This window comes from Lolium rigidum, chromosome 5 (genome assembly GCF_022539505.1).
Source record: "Lolium rigidum isolate FL_2022 chromosome 5, APGP_CSIRO_Lrig_0.1, whole genome shotgun sequence".
NCBI classification, from domain to species: Eukaryota; Viridiplantae; Streptophyta; class Magnoliopsida; order Poales; family Poaceae; genus Lolium; species Lolium rigidum.
The window spans coordinates 191834680-191852705 of record NC_061512.1 but is presented as its reverse complement, the minus strand read 5'-3'; positions in this window follow the sequence as shown (position 1 = coordinate 191852705).

The window sequence follows — 18026 nt, the reverse complement described above, 5'->3', positions numbered from 1 at the left end:
TTCCCAGCAAATCAGTCAGCATGGAGGTCCCGGAACAAAGAATGGTAGTGGGACTAAGAAACTGACGAGAGGCAACGATCGACCTGGTTTTTGCAGCAAGCCAATGTCACCAAGCGAGCTGAGCTACCTGTAAGTTGATGACGATTAGGGTGAAAATGGATGATTGTGAAATCTTCGGATGGTGGGTTGCTCAAGCCCAGAACTTGGCCATTTGTGCCCGATCTGGGTTAGGGTGGGTTGGGTCGGGTCCGAACACGGCACCTCTGGTTGGATTGGCGAGCACCTCGTGAAGCTTCATGGACCCAATCTTGGCAAGGCCGGACCCTTGATGCCGAGATCGAGGTGGCGGTGGTGGTGGCCTACATGCTGCATCGTGGTGGTGGGGATTTGTCCCTTTTGCCGCGTCCGGTCTGCACCCGCCCATGGAGGTAGAGGAAGTCCTCCAGGTGGCTATGATACCGCCACCCTCCGGTTCCAAGTGGTTTGGTGTGTTGTTGCTATTGTGTCTGATCTGCTATCATCTTTGGCGGTGAAGGTTTTTGCGGTGGCGCAGCATACCACTGCATGGTGTAGTACACAAATCGTTGACATAACACAAGTAAAACACCGTTTCACTCATATTATATCTCTCAGAGTGGTACAACAGAAACATATGCGAGTCCAAGGCATGTCTATAGAAGGATACACGAACTGTTTACAGAAGATCAACATAGCCTCCTACTTTACAGTAAGGTAAAACTGCAAATAAAGCTTCAGAAGAGGGACTCGTAGTCTAACTTATTGCTAACTCTAGCTCTAGAGCTACTTTGCTTGCTATAGAACTCTAGCTACTTAGGTGCTAAGATTAAGGAAAAGGTTCTCTTCTATTACTAGTCTATGTTTCCACTCTATATGATGCAGAAGTTGGCTTCATTGACTTCGTTGATTGGTTTCTCCATCTTGTTGTAGTTGACTCCTTTGTCTTCGAGTTCCACGGTAGTTCATTGATACGTCTCCGACGTATCGATAATTTCTTATGTTCCATGCCACATTATTGATGATATCTACATGTTATGTGCACATTTTATGTCATATTTATGCGTTTTATGGAACTAACCTATTGACGAGATGCCGAAAGGCCAGTTCCTGTTTTCTGCTGTTTTTGGTTCCAGAAATCCTAGTAAGGAAATATTCTCGGAATCGGACGAAATCAAGACCCAGGTTCCTATTTTTCCACGAAGCTTCCAGAACACCCGGGAAGGACCAGAGGGGGGCCCGGGCCCACGCAGACCACGGCCGGCGCGGCCTGGGTGTGGCCCGCGCCACCCTATGGTGCCGCCGCCTCTTCGACCCTCTGACGCCGCCTCTTCGCCTATAAGAAGCCCCTGGACCTAAAACCTCGATACGAAAAAGTCACGGTACGAGAAACCTTCCAGAGCCGCCGTCATCGCGAAGCCAGGATCTGGGGGACAGGAGTCTCTGTTCCGGCACGCCGCCGGGACGGGGAAGTGCCCCCGGAAGGCTTCTCCATCGACACCACCGCCATCTTCATCAACGCTGCTGTCTCCCATGAGGAGGGAGTAGTTCTCCACCGAGGCTCGGGGCTGTACCGGTAGCTATGTGGTTAATCTCTCTCCTATGTACTTCAATACAATAATCTCATGAGCTGCCTTACATGATTGAGATTCATATGATGATGCTTGTAATCTAGATGTCATTATGTTAGTCAAGTGGGTTTTACTTATGTGATCTCCGGAGACTCCTTGTCCCACGTGTGTAAAGGTGACTAGTGTGTGCACCGTGTGGGTCTCTTAGGCTATATTTCACGGAATACTTATTCACCGTATGAATGGCGTAGTGAAGTGCTTATTTATATCTCTTTATGATTGCAATGTGTTTTGTATCACAATTCATCTATGTGCTACTCTAGTGATGTTATTAAAGTAGTCTATTCCTCCCGCATGGTGTAAAGGTGACTAGTGTGTGCACCGTGTGGTTCTTGTCGTAGGCTATGATCATGATCTCTTGTAGATTGTGGAGTTAATTATCATTATGATGGTATTGATGTAATCTATTTGGTTATGTTGATCTTTCATGCACTCTAAGGTTATTTAAATATGAACATTGAATTGTGGAGCTTGTTAACTCCGGCATTGAGGGTTCGTGTAATCCTACGCAATGGTGTTCATCATCCAACAAGAGTGTAGAGTATGCATTTATCTATTCCGTTATGTGATCAAAGTTGAGAGTGTCCACTAGTGAAAGTATGATCCCTAGGCCTTGTTCCTAAATACCGCTATCGTTGCTTGTTTATTGTTTTACTCGCGTTACTACGCTACCATATTACCACCATAAACTACACGCCAGCAAGCTATTTTCTAGTGCTGTTACTACTCGCTCATATTTATTCATACCACCTCGTATTTCACTATCTCTTCGCCGAACTAGTGCACCTATTAGGTGTGTTGGGGACACAAGAGACTTCTTGCTTTGTGGTTGCGGGGTTGCATGAGAGGGATATCTTTGACCTCTTCCTCCCCGAGTTCGATAAACCTTGGGTGATCCACTTAAGGGAAAACTCGCTGCTGTTCTACAAACCTCTCGCTCTTGGAGGCCCAACACTCGTCTACAAGAATAGAAGCTCCCGTAGACATCAAGCTATTTTCTGGCGCCGTTGCCGGGGAGGAAAGGTAAAAGGTACTCACACTCCGGATCTCAGCTACTAAGCTATTTTCGCCGTTGTAAGTACTCGAAGCTATTTCCTTTAGATCCTGCAATTGCATCTTTTTGTTTCTTGTTTACACTAGTTTGGCATAATGGACAAGAATGAGCTTCTTATCCTATTTCCTGATTTAAAACATGGATTGTTTGATGCGAAAATTAAAAAACCTATGAAATCTTATTTGCATGCTGGTAGTAATATTAGTATGAACGCTTTGAACACCATTGTTGATAATGATATAGAAAGTTCTAAGCTTGGGGAAGCTGGTTTTCATGATTTTTTTAGTCCCCCAAGCATTGAGGAGAAAATTTTCTTTGATGATACTTTGCCTCCTATTTATGATGATTATAATGATAGTGGTCTTTTGGTGCCACCTACTATGGAGAGTAAATTTTGTTGTGATTATACTATGCCTCCTACACTTGATGAGAATAATAATGATAGCTACTTTGTTGAATTTGCTCCCACTATTACTAATAAAATTGACTATGCCTATGTGGAGAGTAATAATTTTATGCATGAGACTCATGATAAGAATGCTTTATGTGATAGTTATATTGTTGAGTTTGCTCATGATGCTACTGAAAGTTATTATGATAGAGGAAAATATGGTTGTAGAAATTTCATGTTACTAAAATGCCTCTCTATATGCTGAAATTTTTGAAGCTACACTTGTTTTATCTTCCTATGCTTGTCACTTTGCCCTTCATAAACTTGTTTATTTACAAGATTCCTATGCATAGGAAGCATGTTAGACTTAAATGTGTTTTGAATTTGCCTCTTGATGCTCTCTTTTGCTTCAAGTACTATTTCTTGCGAGTGCATCATTAAAACTGCTGAGCCCATCTTAATGGCTATAAAGAAAGAACTTCTTGGGAGATAACCCATGTGTTATTTTGCTACAGTACTTTGTTTTATATTTGTGTCTTGGAAGTTGTTTACTACTGTAGCAACCTCTTCTTATCTTAGTTTTGTGTTTTGTTGTACCAAGTAAATTCTTTGATAGTAAAGTAAATACTAGATTTGGATTACTGCGCAGAAACAGATTTCTTTGCTGTCACGAATCTGGGTCTAATTCTCTGTAGGTAACTCAGAAAATTATGCCAATTTACGTGAGTGATCCTCAGATATGTACGCAACTTTCATTCAATTTGGGCATTTTCATTTGAGAAAGTCTGGTGCCCTTTTAAAATTCGTCTTTACGGACTGTTCTGTTTTGACAGATTCTGCCTTTTATTTCGCATTGCTTCTTTCGCTGTGTTGGGTGGATTTCCTTGTTCCATTACCTTCCAGGAGCTTTGAGCAATGTCCAGAAGTGTTAAGAATGATTGTGTCACCTCTGAACATGTGAATTTTTGATTATGCACTAACCCTCTAATGAGTTTGTTTCGAGTTTGGTGTGGAGGAAGTTTTCAAGGATCAAAAGAGGAGTATGATACAATATGATCAAGGAGAGTGAAAGCTCTAAGCTTGGGGATGCCCCGGTGGTTCACCCCTGCATATTTCAAGAAGACTCAAGCACCTAAGCTTGGGGATGCCCAAGGCATCCCCTTCTTCATCGACAAATTATCAGGTTCCTCCCCTGAAACTATATTTTTATTCCGTCACATCTTATGTGCTTTGCTTGGAGCGTCTGTGTGCTTTTATTTTTGTTTTGTTATTTTCATTCTCTGAATAAATACATACTTGTGTGGGAGAGAGACAGGCTCCGCTGGTTCATATGAACACATGTGTTCTTCTCTTTATCTTTTAGTGTTCATGGCGAAGATTAAAACTGTTTGGTTCATTTTTATATGGTTGGAAACGGAAAATACTACATGTAGTAATTCTAAAATGTCTTGGATAATTTGATACTTGGCAATTGTTGTGCTCATGTTTAAGCTCTTGCATCATATACTTTGCACCCATTAATGAAGAAACACTTAGAGCTTGCTAATTTGGTTTGCATATTTGGTTTCTCTAGAGTCTAGATAATATCTAGTATTGAGTTTTGAACAACAAGGAAGACGGTGTAGAGTCTTATAATGTTTACAATATGTCTTTTATGTGAGTTTTGCTGTACCGTTCATCCTTGTGTTTGTTTCAAATAACCTTGCTAGCCTAAACCTTGTATCGAGAGGGAATACTTCTCATGCATCCAAAATCCTTGAGCCAACCACTATGCCATTTGTGTCCACCATACCTACCTACTACATGGTATTTCTCCGCCATTCCAAAGTAAATTGCTTGAGTGCTACCTTTAAAATTTCCATTCTTCACCTTTACAATATATAGCTCATGGGACAAATAGCTTAAAAACTATTGTGGTATTGAATATGTACTTATGCACTTTATCTCTTATTAAGTTGCTTGTTGTGCGATAACCATGCTTCGGGGACGCCATCAACTACTCTTTGTTGAATATCATGTGAGTTGCTATGCATGTCTGTCTTGTCTGAAGTAAGGGAGATCTACCACTTTAATGGTTTGAGCATGCATATTGTTAGAGAAGAACATTGGGCCGCTAACTAAAACCATGAATCATGGTGGAAGTTTCAGTTTTGGACATATATCCTCAATCTCATATGAGAACACTAATTGTTGCCACATGCTTATGCATTAAAGAGGAGTCCATTATCTGTTGTCCATGTTGTCCCGGTATGGATGTCTAAGTTGAGAATAATCAAAAGCGAGAAATCCAAAATGCGAGCTTTCTCCTTAGACCTTTGTACGAGGCGGCATGGAGGTACCCCATTGTGACACTTGGTTAAAACATGTGTATTGCAATGATCCGGTAGTCCAAGCTAATTAGGACAATGTGCGGGCACTATTAGTATACTATGCATGAGACTTGCAACTTGTAAGATATAATTTACATAACTCATATGCTTTATTACTACCGTTGACAAAATTGTTTCATGTTTTCAAAATAAAAGCTCTAGCACAAATATAGCAATCGATGCTTTCCTCTTTGAAGGACCATTCTTTTTACTTTTATGTTGAGTCAGTTCACCTATCTCTCTCCACCTCAAGAAGCAAACACTTGTGTGAACTGTGCATTGATTCTTACATACTTGCTTATTGCACTTGTTATATTGCTTTGCATTGACAATTATCCATGAGATATACATGTTACAAGTTGAAAGCAACCACTGAAACTTAATCTTCCATTGTGTTGCTTCAATGTCTTTACTTTAAATTATTTCTTTATGAGTTAACTCTTATGCAAGACTTATTGATGCTTGTCTTGAAAGTACTATTCATGAAAAGTCTTTGCTTTATGATTCAGTTGTTTACTCATGTCATTACCATTGTTTTGATTGCTGCATTCATTACATATGTTTACAATATGATCAAGTTTATGATGGCATGTCACTCCAGAAATTATCTTTGTTTATCGTTTACCTGCTCGGGACGAGCAAGAACTAAGCTTGGGGATGCTGATACGTCTCCGACGTATCGATAATTTCTTATGTTACATGCCACATTATTGATGATATCTACATGTTATGTGCACATTTTATGTCATATTTATGCGTTTTCTGGAACTAACCTATTGACGAGATGCCGAAAGGCCAGTTCCTGTTTTCTGCTGTTTTTGGTTCCAGAAATCCTAGTAAGGAAATATTCTCGGAATCGGACGAAATCAAGACCCGGGTTCCTATTTTTCCACGAAGCTTCCGGAACACCCGGGAAGGACCGGAGGGGGCCACAGGCCCACCAGACCACAGGCCGGCGCGGCCTGGGTGTGGCCCGCGCCACCCTATGGTGCCGCCGCCTCTTCGACCCTCTGACGCCGCCTCTTCGCCTATAAGAAGCCCCTGGACCTAAAACCTCGATACGAAAAAGTCACGGTACGAGAAACCTTCCAGAGCCGCCGCCATAGCGAAGCCAAGATCTGGGGGACAGGAGTCTCTGTTCCGGCACGCCGCCGGGACGGGGAAGTGCCCCCGGAAGGCTTCTCCATCGACACCACCGCCATCTTCATCAACGCTGCTGTCTCCCATGAGGAGGGAGTAGTTCTCCATCGAGGCTCGGGGCTGTACCGGTAGCTATGTGGTTAATCTCTCTCCTATGTACTTCAATACAATAATCTCATGAGCTGCCTTACATGATTGAGATTCATATGATGATGCTTGTAATCTAGATGTCATTATGCTAGTCAAGTGGGTTTTACTTATGTGATCTCCAGGAGACTCCTTGTCCCACGTGTGTAAAGGTGACTAGTGTGTGCACCGTGTGGGTCTCTTAGGCTATATTTCACAGAATACTTATTCACTGTATGAATGGCGTAGTGAAGTGCTTATTTATATCTCTTTATGAATGCAATGTGTTTTGTATCACAATTCATCTATGTGCTACTCTAGTGATGTTATTAAATTAGTCTATTCCTCCTGCATGGTGTAAAGGTGACTAGTGTGTGCACCGTGTGGTTCTTGTCGTAGGCTATGATCATGATCTCTTGTAGATTGTGGAGTTAATTATCATTATGATGGTATTGATGTGATCTATTTGGTTATGTTGATCTTTCATTCACTCTAAGGTTATTTAAATATGAACATTGAATTGTGGAGCTTGTTAACTCCGGCATTGAGGGTTCGTGTAATCCTACGCAATGGTGTTCATCATCCTACAAGAGTGTAGAGTATGCATTTATCTATTCTGTTATGTGATCAAAGTTGAGAGTGTCCACTAGTGAAAGTATGATCCCTAGGCCTTGTTCCTAAATACTGCTATCGTTGCTTGTTTACTTGTTTCTATTGCGTTACTATCGCTACCATATTACCACCATCAACTACACGCCAGACAAGCTATTTTCCGGTGCCGTTACTACTCGCTCATATTTATTCATACCACCTGTATTTCACTATCTCTTCGCCGAACTAGTGCACCTATTAGGTGTGTTGGGGACACAAGAGACTTCTTGCTTTGTGGTTGCAGGGTTGCATGAGAGGGATATCTTTGACCTCTTCCTCCCTGAGTTCGATAAACCTTGGGTGATCCACTTAAGGGAATACTGCTGCTGTTCTACAAACCTCTGCTCTTGGAGGCCCAACACTGTCTACAAGAATAGAAGCTCCCGTAGACATCATTCATCCTTCGGCGATTTTGATCTAAGAAAGGGGTTCAAGAGGGAGGGAATGAGTACGGGCGTACTCATCAAGTTCATTATAGGAAATAGGTCTATCATGCACTATCTACAGCCACAGACCAGAAAGTCATAGGCGAATGCAAGTTTTCGTAATCATTTCTTCAAAAGGTTGATTTTATTATGAAATATATGCCCGTTAGTCTTCACAGGTTGACCAGAACTTCACGGAGTTCCTTTCCTGCCGCGTTCGTAGTTCCCTTCCCGGAACAGAGAGTGGCAGCCACAATTCAATACACTTTGCACATGTGCGTTACTTTTCCCATAAGAGTACTTATCCTTGTTGCCAACCAGGAGATATATTTCCCGTCCACACTTCCTTGGTGTGAGACCAGGTATAAGATCCAAGCCAATCACTGTCTTCTCCGTGACCCTGCATTCCCACCCTTTTGACCATCCGCTCATCCCCGGTAGACATCTCCCGATCATACAGCTTTACCCACGATGTACTATGGACAATCCATCATAGACGGTAGAGCGCACTCATCCTCAAGGATGGGGATTTTAAAGGATTTCCCAACCGCTGCAGTGTTATCGCAACACCAAGCCAGGCTCTAACAAGTCCGTTGATATGCATAAGGAAAATACAACTAACTTCCCGAGAGCCATTATAGATCTCATGGTTAACGCGATATGTACGACGCTAGAATCACTAGACGGCATTGGTGATTAGTCCGAGATGAGTAGAACCCTTGCAATGGAACCTCCACCATCAACACATACCATGGTTCCATTGCCCACCACACAGTCATATTCATAATTGTAAAGTAATATTTTGATTTTCAGTGTAGGAGTGATAATTATAGTACTTTGCATATAATTTGATAAAAATAATCAAATGACATGAGCAAGTGATGAACTTGCCTTTCTTGACTCCAAGATTATGCAGACAAAAGCTTTGATACGTGATAACTCCAAATTCTGAAATACCATCATCGTCCGGTAAGGACAATGTTTAAAGAACTAGAAAAGATGATATAATGCATAGTATGAGATGCAATCGCCCCGAGCGTAACCTAATCCCGATGATTTAGGATTGGTGAATTTTAAATATTTCTTTAGGGCGTGTTGTACTTTTAGAATGGTTCCACAAACAAGGTTCTTATTAAGGTTGTTATCTTAGTATCATATACAAGTGGTATAAGGCATCATAACAATCATACACACAAGGATTAGTGGTTGCATAATAAATAAGGAGTAGCGATTAGTTTTAAGTCTTATAGTGCATGGTTGATGATTACTTATTATGTACTTCAAAAGAATAACTCTTGGAGAACAAGTTATATAAGAAGTAAGAAGTATTTCAAATAATATTATTTACTTATATGATTTGCTTGTTTATTTATGTAACATCCCAAATTATAAAATTCTAAACATCATGCATTGCATTCATAAGCATCATGACATCATTGCATTTTAGTGAAAATTTAAATTCATTTCAAAACCCAAACCCTAAAATGGCACTATTAGCCACTTAGGCATGTATGCCAAATTTTGGTTTTATAAAAGTTTTATTTTGTTTTAAAAGTGGTTCCAAAATGATGCCTTTTTCAGAAGGAACCCACAGATATCTTATTTGAATTTTCTGATTATTTTTGGTGCCCAAAATGTCTTAACAAATAAAGGAAAAGAAAAGAATAAACAAAAAAAGGAGAAACGGCCGACCCAACTGGGCCGACCCATCTGACCGAACCGGCGTAGCCAGAGGAGCAGCCCGCGTCGCACCCTCTCTCTCCCCTTTTTCCCTCCACCCGCCGACAGGTGGGGCCCACCTGTAAGCATCTTCCCCAACCTCCACCCCACTCTCTCTCTCCCCACCTCGGCCACCTCCCACTTCCCCCACTCGCCCCACCCCGCTCGCCTCCCCCCTCGGCCCTTAGCCCCTCCCATATAAACCCCCAGCCCCTCCTTCTTCTCCCCTGCTCCCGCACCCCTACGCCGCCAGGCTACCACACTATTTCTCGCCAGAGCCACCGCCACGCACACCACCTCCGTCCGCCTCTCGCCGCCGGCATAGCTCCGCCGAGGCGAAGCAACGGCCAAGCCGGAGGACTCGTCGGGAACTCGCCGCCAGGAAGCCGTCCGAGCCACCGCCGTCGACCTTCCTCGTCGCCGGCCACATCATCGCCACCTCGTCATCGCCACATCGACGCCACGCAAGCGCCACGCATGTCCACCTTTCCCAGTCAACGTTGATCTGAGTTGTAGGTTTTAAGTAGATCCAATGGTCCTGAGTAGTGATCCGCGTATCAGAGGTATCAGCCAATGGGAAATCGCCACGTGTATTGGACCAACCCTAGTTTTCGTTTAAATTGAATTTGCATAGACCGCGCTTTGTAAAATTCATAACATGAGCCCTGCTTGTCCAAAAATTACAAACTTTATATCCTTGGAATCCTAAAAACATACAGAACATTTTGGATCAATAAAATGTGAACTTACAGAAGTCTAAAACTCATTCAAATTTAAATGTCCAACTTGAGTATTCGGGCTATAAAATAAAATTCACAATCTCAACTTGAGTAATTCCTTTTGCATTAGTTTTATAAAATCATTTGACATGCAGAGATATCTCAGGAAAAACATTTATTATTTATAAAATATTATTTGTGCTTATTTACCAAATGCCTCTGTTTTAATCATATATAGAATAATATGCATACCTTATTTAAATCTCCTAGACACCAAATATTTTATATTTTGAATCTCAACTAGAGAAGACAACTTGATTTTATAATAAGTACAGAATACAAAACTTCTTTGCATCCAAAGCATCATGCATGTACAAGACAACTAGAGAACAATTAAGTGGTGTGATCATGATTAAGATACATACTGCATTCATGTTTTCTATTTGCGCATGTCAATGTATGGCACCATGCTTATGGTGCATTGTTATATGATTGTAGATTGTGATTGTGCCGACTGCAACGTGTGTTCTTGTGAAGATCGTGCCAACTCTCCACCTTATCCCGGCAAGTGACACACCAATCTGTAAGGGTATATTGACCCTATGTGTGGTTTTGGTAATTAATGACAACCCCTATGGACTAATGTTTTCATTGAGTTTATATGAAGGAATACTCCATAGGTACTACTTGTACTCCATGTGAGGTTTCAAGTATGGATGCCATGAAGATAAAGCTATACCTTGTGTATTGGCATCAAAATCATCGGTATGAAGATATATATGTGATATGATCAAGAAGAAGAAATGAAGATGGAATTCTTATGTGGAACTCAATATTAGCCATGCTCTATCTTAAGAGAGTATGAGAAGATACAAGGTTGAGTTGGGCAAGTTCAAGATGAGCATCTTGAGTGGATCACATGCTTGAAGCTTGCCATCCATTTGGTGATAATGGACATGTGAAGATGTGCATCAATGGATCTTTCCCATCATAGTGTATGGGGGAGCATTTGTGAGTCTTCACTAAGCAATATTGATCAAGTGAGGCATTCCGGTTTGAGTAGAGCTTGAAGAGTTATCATCAAGATCAAGCGGGATGCGCAAGGCAAAGGTATGGCCTTGATAGGTGTTCCTTTTACCGGTCTCAAGGTGGTTGATGAGAGACCGGATTATAGGATAGATAGCCGCACTATTAAGAGGGGCTTTCGGTTGGGTAACTGTTGACGTCAGAAACCCACTGGCGGGTAGAGACGGGCAACACCGTAGAGCCGGGAACAACTAGGGCTGCGGCTGGCCCTAGTCCCTCTGAGCGACGGCCCGCAAAGCCTCCTGGTCGCACGCACCGATGTTTATCACAAGGGCGTGCCACCCGACCTATACCTGGTCGGGAAGGTGTGGATGATGCCTCGCTTAGTTTCCTGCAGGGCACACACGTAAACGTTAAATACGAGCCTCGATCGGCTCTCAAGTTATCCCGTGGATCGGCTCAAAGAGCCGATCCACCCATGATTCGACGAGGTGTCCGAATATATGGTGGTCCCGCTTGATCAAGGTAAAGCTAATGAGATCTACGACGATGTGGGGTTCTCACCGCATAATCGGATCGTCCTACTCCAGGTTGGGCCTCGCGGCCACGCACGGTGATCGTAAGCCGATCCTAAACAAGGCCTAAAAACCAACACGAGGTTGATCCTCGGAACATCCCGCTTAGGGCCAACGAACGACACCCTACGTGCCGCTGGATCCTCCCCCCTTTGTAAGGCCTAACTATTGCAGATATTAAACTAATCCTTGTAGAACAAGGAGCAATCGTAACGGATCAGATCTACTAAACTATGATCAAGCGGGGTGCCGCCCCTACACCTAAGATAGGTGTAAGGGCGGCTAGACATGCAAGGGTTGCACTACGAAAGCATGTAACATGAAGAACAATGCTAACCCTAACATGTCTAAGATAACTACGTTGCTCGCCATCAAAAAGGCTTCGATACGAGCAACGCATGAACAACGTAGGCAGAGCTTGTGCTGCCTAGATCGCAAGATGCGATCTAGGCAACATGATGCTTACCGGTAGAAACCCTCGAGACGAAGGAGTTGGCGATGCGCCGAGATTTGTTTGTGGTTGAACGTTGGTTGTTGTTTATTCCATAAACCCTAGATACATATTTATAGTCCAGACGGACTTTCTAATGTGGGCGTGCACCAAACCGTGCACGAGTAAGATTCTAACTTCTAAACTAAGATACGATCTAATATGTTACAGATAAACGGGCAATTAAGCCCAACTTGGTATAAAAGGCCGATCCACGTATTCCTTCTATATATATTTCTTCAAGTCCATCTTGGTCGCGGCCCACCTCTGACTTGGTCAAATTCTGGTGATAACACATGCCCCCCTGGTTTTGGAAATGACATTTCCAAAATCATTATGACTTTCTTTCATCGGGTCATGTCGTGGCAGAACCGTCGCAGTATCCGTTACCATGATGACTTGCCTTCTCAACTTCTCCGCGTGACTTGGCAGTCTTTTCTCTTTCTTTCAAGCACCACTTCCTCGGAAACTGCTGTGGCATTGAATTTCCACTATATCCCCTTTTATTTAACCGCTATGAACAGTTCCGTTCGCATCTCCCTCGCATTAGCGAGTCCAAAAGCCCTCCTGCGCCACCATGTCTTCTTCCTCCTCTGCTCCATCGGATCCTTCCAGCCCAGTCCTCCACGTCCCGTGAGCCGACGCCGGAGTACAACCCGGCGGAGGTCCATGCGGCCAACACCCGTCGCGCCATTGCGGCCGGGGAGGAGTCGGACCATGACTTCTCCATCTCGGTCCGAGGATGACCAGTCCTCGACGGACGAGGAGAGCGACCTCCGGTTCCTCGCCGACGGGGAATCGGAGGAGGAGAGCGATGACGATCGCTTCTCCTGGGATGACTTCACCTCCTCCGAGGGGGTGGAGGAGGAGGAAGAAGAGGAGGAGGACGACGACGACAGCCCCTCCGACGAGCCGCCGGCCAAGCGGTTCTGCCCCTGGCCGGGCAACCTTAGCGACTTCGACAGCGACGAGGACGACGCTGACGAAGAAGACGAGGACAACGAGGGCCCGGTCGACGGCCATTGGAGCGACGACGAGCCCGCCGGGAGTAGCGCCGACAGCGGCGACGACGGCGACGACGAGGGCAGTGACGGCCCGTAGATAGGACCTCTAGCATAGGGCCGCAGTAGTAGATGGGGCAATGTATCCCCTAGTATTTCCTTCTGAGAGCAATCAGCTCTTTGATGTAAGAAATCCCGCCTATTGATGAAGAACTTTTCCCCAATTCGATTTTGCTGATTTCCTTTGAGCTTAATTTAGCCGATTCTCCCTCATACTGACCCTGCCGATTCATCCCCTTTGCCAATGCGTAATGAGCCGATAGCAACGCATCGGTCCTTCGACATTCACCCTTCCATTCTTCAACTGATGACTCTCTTTCCGGTAGATACTGTGGGACTTCCAAGAGAGCCCTTAAATTTCTCCCACCAGTTTCAGAGATCCTCCTTAGCGAGCGCTCATCGTTTTGTGAAGAAGGTTGCAACGGAGATCAGCCGATGGTACCCCAATCGGTTCCTCAATAGAGCATCTACCAGGCTTGTTGCCCCCCGAGTCTCAGCCAAGGCAAAACGGAGACAAGGATACGCAAATTAGCTGCATGGACCTGGGCTTGATCGTGTGTGGGGAAGCTTCTTATGCAGAGCCAGCCGATTTGAACGTAAATCGGCTTCTCAAAGCAGAGAGCCTTCAAGGTGAGCTGCCCCCCGAGCCTTCTTCAGTTCTTGCCAGCCAGATCGGCTCCTTTCCTTTGGTGGATCTGATGCGATCCATCCTTGACCTGATCCGCACGCCCAGGCTGCTCCTGGCCTTGTTCTTGAAGAGAAGATCCGAGCTCTTATTTCTCTTGAGTCGATGGCCACGCACCGGCTTTTATATCCTTAAGTCGATGTCTGCTGCATCGGCTGTGCTCGAAAAATTTCGAATTTTCAGAAATTTTGGCCGACTGGTGCATCGGCCCCCATATTCCAATACCCATCACCAAAAGATGAGATGCTTCCGTTGCATATCCTCGTATTTTATCCACCTGGGTGCCCCCCCGAGCCGATTCTGTCAAGAGGATTGATGGTATCGGCTCCGTTGGATAACATGTTGAACCCAAGCAGAACGGTGGGTGAGGATAATTTTGGCCGATTGCTGGAATCGGCCTCCACGTTGCTTGCTCGGTGAAGGTTTTGTAAGTTCCCTTCATAATTTTTTTTGGGGCCGATCACAAGGATCAGCCTCGCCATGTTTGCTCATTGATGTGCTCTTGCTACTCGCTCAGGCCGGTAGACTGAACCAGCCCAATCTCTGATTTTATCATGTTGGTGCGCTTGCTGTCGTCCACCTTGGATGTATCGTGTAACCGTGGAGCACTGAGCTTCGTCGGAAGAACGAACACCATGTTTGTGCCAGCCGATGTTTCATCATCGGCTTTTCTTTGCTTGGGGCGCCACTCCATCTTCCGTGGACGACCCTCTTCATCCAGGGTTCGCTGAACCTTTGCAGCCCGATCAGGCCTTGCCTTCCTCAATGTATGCAAGTATAACCTCTCGGCTTCTTCCAGGCCGCGCAATCGTTGAACCCGGCGTTTCTGGGAACGGCCGAGTCCATCGTGGCACCACCTTGGCCGGTGGTACCTGTCTTCTTCTTCTCCCTCGTCTTCTGAATCTTCGAGATCTTCCCACCGAGGGGACTCAGCTCGTTTGCTCTCGTGGCGGGAGAGGTCCTAAGCGCTCGAACACGGACACGTTGGCTGCCTCCTTCTTCTTCCGGTTGCATTCCGGCAATTGCCGATTGTTGGCAATCGGCTCATTCCCGAATCCCGCGAGTGCTCGAAGAAGGGACAATCCCAGTGCTCGTCCTCGTCACCTTGCTCCCTTGCCTTTCCCTTGGCACAACGCTCGTGCTCCTCCTCATCGCGATTCCGCCGACGATGTCTCTCGGCTTCTCCGGCCGGACTAACTCTTTCATCATCATCGCCGGACCGTCGGCGTTGGTCGTATCGACCCACATACTTGTTGAGGAGGTGATCGCAGAGAGGTCGCCGATATCTTATGTTCTTCACTTTCCCTCTCGTGACGTAGCGCTTGCCGTCTTGGCGGAGCCGATCGCGTGAAGCGGCTTCCTCTCGTATCTTTGCTATGAGAGCAGCTGCCCTCATCTCCATCCTTGCCGCCGTGGTGTCCAAGATCTACCATGTTGATATTGCACAGAAACCCGGCCGGCACCCCGCATGGCAAGCATACTCCACCATGTTTACGGCGGGGAAGGGCTGGGTATCGACCTTCATGGCGTACCGGTTGAAAATTAGACGCCCGTTCTCTATCGCCGCTTGGATGTGCCGACGCCACACCCTCGCAGTCGTTGGTGGCATGGGAGAGCGAGTTATGCCATTTGCGTATGGCTTTCCATTCAGCTCTTGCGCCGTGGGGAATTTGAGACCTTCGGTATCTTCAACCGCTTTTCCTTGAGTAGGAGGTCGAAGATTTGCTCGGCCTTGGTCACGTCAAAATCAAATCCCCCGGGCGGGCCCGGTGGCTTTACCCACTTGCAGGACACGGGGTTCTCCCCGAGTCCACTCAGCCATCGCTACTTCTTGGTCTCCCGCAGAACTTCGTCTTCCTCCGCATCGACCAGTGGCTACCGCACGCTTGAACTTGTCTTGGTACAGGTCCGGGTGGCGCTGTTCATATGCTGAAAGTTTCGAACCACGTGCGCCGCCGAGGGATAATCCGCTTGGGAGGCCATGTCCTTGAGCCGTGTTGCAAGGCCCGCTACCGCCAACTCGATCGCTTCCTTTTCAGCTATACGAACCGAATAGCATCGGCTCCTAAGATTCCTCGAAGCGCCTGGATGTATTCTCGTCACGCTTCTCCGCGTTTCGACGTAGTTGTGCTAGATCGGCAATGCTAGACTCGGAAGCTTCCGAATGATACCGCTCATGGAACCGCTCTTCCAACTGCTTCCAAGTTTGGATGGAGTTCGGTGGTAGCGATGTGTACCACCCGAAAGCCGATCCCGTGAGGGATTGTGAGAAGAACCTCACGCGCAACTCATCCGACGCCGAGATCGTGCCCAGCTGTGCCAAATATCGGCTCACATGCTCGATGGAGCTGGACCCTCTCGACCCACCGAACTTTGTGAAGTCCGGGAGCCGATATTTGGGTGGCAGCTGGGATCAGCTCGTAGCTGTTGGGGTACGGCTTGGTGTAGCCGAACGCCTTCCTTTTCGGCATCATACCGAACCGATCTTTCGAATTGTACAAATCTGAGCCGCCGTGATGGCTGAAGGTGTCGAACCCCGAAGATTCGTCGGGTAGCATACTTAACCAGCCATGCTTGTTTTTCTCGGTTCTAAGCCAACCGCAGGAGCTGGGCTCGGAGGTTTGTCGGGGCGGCGTACTTAGCCAGCCCACGACCGCTTCTCGAGATCGGCTCCCGACGTTCCTCCCCGCCGTTCCGCAGGCCGCCGTTACTGCAGCCCGGTTCGAGAGTGCCCGTGCGTTGCCGTCCGGCACGTATGCGCACGCGTATCCGTGCGGGACCTCCTTAGGTGGCTCAGGCAGGAATTGGTAGTCACTAGGATCACCACCAATCTTGTAGACGACATATGCCGCTGAGGTCGGCAGTTCCGGTGCTGCCCATGCGAACGGCCGGGCCGGAGCGGCATCTCTCCTTTGAAAGTCCCCGCAGCCGGTCCCGACGGGGAGTACCGGTGACTCATGATTTCCTCGGACGACGCGCGAGCGACACGCTCCAAGGTGTTCACCAGCTCTCGGAGTGGCGGTGCAGCGAATGAGCCACCATGTAGTTGATCTCCTCGCCGCAGCCGACCTGGTGCGTTCTTCCGACGGGGCGGACAAGTCCACTCCATCGAGTGCGCCTTCAGGTGTGAAACCCTTCCACCCGACGCCATGGGAGCGGGTTCGGTGGAAGGAGCCGATGAGTTCGGCTTCGAGGGTTGCCTTGATCTCGTCATGCTTCTTCTTGAGCTCATCGTGCAGATCCGCGTACGTGACCGGAGTGTCTTCCGCCATCTCGGATGTAGATGGCGATGTCGTGGATGTCGTCGACGGTCCCACCGGGCGTGCCGAATGTGTTGACGTCGAAACCCACCGGCGGGTAGAGACGGGCAACACCGTAGAGCCGGGAACAACTAGGGCTGCGGCCGGCCCTAGTCCCTCCGAGCGACGGCCCGCAAAGCCTCCCGGTCGCACGCACCGATGTTTATCACAAGGGCGTGCCACCCGACCTATACCCGGTCGTGAAGGTGTGGATGATGCCTCGCTTAGTTTCCTCGCAGGGCACACACGTAAACGTTAAATACGAGCCTCGATCGGCTCTCGAGTTATCCTCGTGAATCGGCTCAAAGAGCCGATCCACCCATGATTCAGACGAGGTGTCCGAATATATGGTGGTCCCGCTTGATCAAGGTAAAGCTAATGAGATCTACGACGATGTGGGGTTCTCACCGCATAATCGGATCGTCCTACTCCAGAGTTGGGCCTCGCGGCCACGCACGGTGATCGTAAGCCGATCCTAAACAAGGCCTAACAACCAACACGAGGTTGATCCTCTGAACATCCTCGCTTAGGGCCAACGAACGACACCCTACGTGCCGCCGGATCCTCCCCCCTTTGTAAGGCCTAACTATTGCGTATATTAAACTAATCCTTGTAGAACAAGGAGCAATCGTAACGGATCAGATCTACTA